The sequence below is a fragment of the Xiphophorus couchianus genome, chromosome 7 (assembly GCF_001444195.1).
Source record: "Xiphophorus couchianus chromosome 7, X_couchianus-1.0, whole genome shotgun sequence".
NCBI lineage: Eukaryota > Metazoa > Chordata > Actinopteri > Cyprinodontiformes > Poeciliidae > Xiphophorus > Xiphophorus couchianus.
This window is the reverse complement of record NC_040234.1, coordinates 3,848,655-3,852,864: the sequence shown is the minus strand read 5'-3', so window position 1 is coordinate 3,852,864 and position 4,210 is coordinate 3,848,655.

The window sequence follows — 4,210 nt, the reverse complement described above, 5'->3', positions numbered from 1 at the left end:
AACTGTTAAAAAGTTTGATTAAATGCAACCAGATAGTTTTATTGTACTTTTTACTGTTTTATCCAAATATGATTATTTGGGATTGAAGCCTAAATGGATTGAAATAGACTGTCTTCCTATTGGACTGAAAGATTAAATGACAGGAGGAACGTTGATATCTGTAGTTTTTTTTGTGTGTGTGCAAACTGTCTCAAAACGATATTTTGTTGAACTTTAACTGAGTCCTTTTCACTTGCAAATATCCTTTCATTTTAAAGTAGAAAAGTAAAGTAGTGGCAAAGTAGTGTGTGTGATTGGTCAGACTCGGGAAATCACACTTGAACCTGTCTAGATTGGCTTAGTAAAGCTGAATGTAGTGAAGAGCGCAGCAGGTTGGAGTGAGCCACATGGGGGCGGTATCCTCTAATGCTGTCTGCAGGCTCACTTCCTCGGCTCCCAACTGTCACACAGGAAAAATGTCAGTAAAAGCGAACTCAGAAACCCCCCCAACCAAAAAAACAACCAATTGAGCGTGTTTCCTAAATCTCTGCATTCTTTTTTTCGTGTTCTGCCTGAGTCACGGTGACTGTTCTGACAAATCATCAACAAGAAAGGTCAGTTGAGCGGCTAATTTGAAACAGCGGTCAGGTCCTCCCACGGTGGCGCCTTCCAGGCATTTCTGTCACACTTTGATGCCTCCAGTTTCCAGTCTCTTCTCGTTCGGCTAGATTGGCGTTCTGGACGCGGCTGTTTGACGATGAGCAACGATGACTTTCCTGTAATAAAATCCAAATATTTTGATGATGGGCAGGAGGAAATGGACAGGTGCCATGTTTGTTTAGGCGACAGAGCTGCGCTCTTCAGGACAGGTGCTCTGCAGCCCGGGCAGCGAGGGAAACTCCGCTGCGCCAACGGATGCGAGCACCTTGTGAGGACTGTTGACATAACATAATCCCATCACTTTTTTTTTTTTTTTTGAGACTGAGGTTGCGCTTGAAGTACCTGATTCTGCCTTGGAGATGATTCACCAATGTAACAGAAAGCTGGTCGTTTTGCATGGGTCAGAACTGATTGCTGTGTTTAGAGAACAAATGTGTGTATGTGTGTGGAGGGGTGTGTGTGTGTGTGACTTTCTTTTAATAACATACCACAACATTTGGTCATCTGTAGTGCCTCCAGGACTCATCCGACTATCCGGTCTTGTGGGAGAGTTTGGTGCTTTCCAGCCACTAATGTTGGATCCGTCACTGATTCCTGATTAACCAGAGCTGCTCCCATGTTTCCCCTCCTACAGGCCTCTACAGCACAGCAAAAACACACAATCTGACCAGGTTCTTTTGGTCTAGTTTATGTATTGGAAAACTTGAAATAAGTCAAAACTAACTTACAAATAACTTTTGAGCAAGATATACGAGTTTATTTTAAGTCAATAATTCTTCAATATTGATGAAATAGTACTTGTTCCAGACTATTTTACTTATAACATGGGAAAATATCTTGTGACATTATCTGCCAATGGAACAAATACTTTTTCATCAATAGTTTAAAAATTACTGACTTAAAATAAACTCCTATATCTTGCTGAAAAGTTACTTTTAAGTTAGTTTTGTCTCATTTCAAATGTACTAAGATGCTTGCACTAGAAACTAAACCAAAATTGCTTGGTAAGATTCTGTGTGTTTTTTTTTTTTTTTGCAGTGCTCACATGACAGATGTTGTTCAGCAGCTGACGGGCCGGCTCCCGGTTTCGACCAGTCGTTGTCCCGGTCCGCGGTGACGCAGGTATTGCACAACCTTTTCCCTGGTTATGACTGCCGTGACATCACCGGCTTATCTCCACGTTCACCATCTCCCAGTCCTCCACCTCCTTTCACCCACCTGACGTATGGCACCAACGATCGCACTGTTTTGTGTAAACACAGCAAATATATCAAAAATGAACACTTTGCATACACACACGCACGCACACACACCCACACACACACACACATGCACACCCCTACCACTGCCTCAGGTCCCGACGTAACCAAGGACGCACCTGTCGCACGCGACGTCACAGATGAGTCAGGTGAACGTATGAATGCGTGTGTGAGCGGGTCACTGCCGGCTGTGGGATGTTTTCATAATCAGCACACCTTGGTCACAAGGTAAACTTTCCACTGTGTCAGAGAAGCTGGTCTCCCCTTCACACTCGAGCAGTCTGATAAAGGCAAACTCCCTCCAGATGGGACTGACCACAGGGGCCAATCAGGCCTGGTTCCTTCCTCTCCGCACATCTCTGCAATGTCGTTTCTTTGAATATTTTTGGCGCACTTTATCCCATTTCATCGTCTTCATTTTTCATTTTCAAGTTTACTTGTGTTTCGCATTTTGGCAACGGGGCAGTTCAAAGTGTTTTCCATCATCCAAACACCAAAGTCATCAGTTGTGAGACCGGCGATAAATATTACATTTTGTCGAATGCCATCATCAAAATCGTCAATACACATCAAATATGTTGATCAGTGTTGCAACAATGTTTACTACTAATCCAAGACAACTTGAAGCAGCTGGGTTTTTCAACTTGATTTAAAGGAACTCAGAGTTTTGGCCATTTTGCAGTTTTCTGGAAGTTTGTTACAGATTTTTTTGGCGCATAGAACCTGAATGCTGCTTCTCCGTGTTTGGTTCTGGTTCTGGGGATGCAGAGCAGACTCCTTCAGTTGGTTGACAAAACGTACTTCTTTTTTTTTTTTTTAGTTGATTTCACTGTGAAATTGTCATAGGATGTTGCACAAACAGCCAAGGATGCAAACCAAACTTGTCATTTTATCTTAAATCTTTAGATGAGGAAAAAAGACAGCGATGGCCATCAGCCTCCACCGTGACGACCAGCAGTTTTCAGCAAGAAAAGTAAAAAGTGTGTTTTACTTTTCTTGTATATGAAGTTCATATACTTCATATACTAGTATATGAACTATACTTTAGTAAGAAAGATTAGTAAGATGCAATCAAATGTTGCATTATGGAGAAAGTACATGTCTAATCATTAGTAACCATGGAGAAAATGTCCTACCATCATGTATCCTACCATGTACAATAGACACTGGTTAGCATCTAATCTTTTATGACATAATGGAGTGAATTCAGGCAAAGTCGGCGATCTGATCAAATCGAACGTCAAGAGGGTGAAAGTGTTGCTCGGTTTCTAAGCTAGCTATCCATAAGCCCCTGACAAAGTAGCTCAACTTGAACAAGTAGAAGCCGTGACTCCACTGACAGAAACAACTTGACAAAACCATCACGATTCTCCCGTCCCTCACTTCCGACATCCATCACAGCGTCTCAACATGATTCACTGACATAGTTGCGAAGGGTCCATAACCATCACTGCTCCAGACGAGCTCAGTAAGTCTTTACGGCCCTGCTGGTATTGGCACAGCGTTTTTATTTCTTTCAGATACTCTGCCATGTTTTTATGAACAACTACTTTAAAATGATCCTACTCAGTCACACCTTCTAAACAGAATGCCCTACTTTGAGTGTACATTGTTATTTCTTCCATCCTGTTTCCTAACATCACCAGAGGATATCTCGCAGTGGGGAAGTTGTGGGTTTGATTCTTCCTCCATGCCATGTGTTGATGTTCCTCTGGGCAAGGCACTTACTGTAACCTCAAGCTGCTTCTCTGTACGTTGGTGTGTGAAAGTTTGTTAGTGTGATTGTGTGAATGTAGCTTTAATGCCAGTCCATTTACTTTTTAAACTTAAGACATACATTCAGTGAATTGAAATTAGTGCTTCTAATACGACGACTTTAATAAAGCATGAATACGTCAACCCAATGTGTTTCTGTATGTGTGGAATATTTTACTCCGTGGCGTCACCTTTACCCAGTTCATTAATCTGTTCTGCAGCTGCTTCTAGGAAGTCAGAATTCCTACACTTCTTCCACTTGTTTTCTTCCCAGATATCGGCAGCTTGAAAGCATTAGTCAGTGAAACTCAAACAGCGTCCGCTTTAAGAGATGCCACCAGTGCCTTGTCACGATTTAACCGAGTGGCTAAGAACGGGATCCAACAGGAAACGCCGGACCACTTTGTAATCCAATCAGCCGGCTGCTAATATTTCTCCTTACTTTGGTGGCTAATTGTTTTAGCAGTAGGTGACCTGCAGTTCACCTGGCCGGCAGACATTAGTGGACCTGTTGTTAGCCTGGTTGATGGGCACAGAGACCCGTCTGTTCCGCTTCT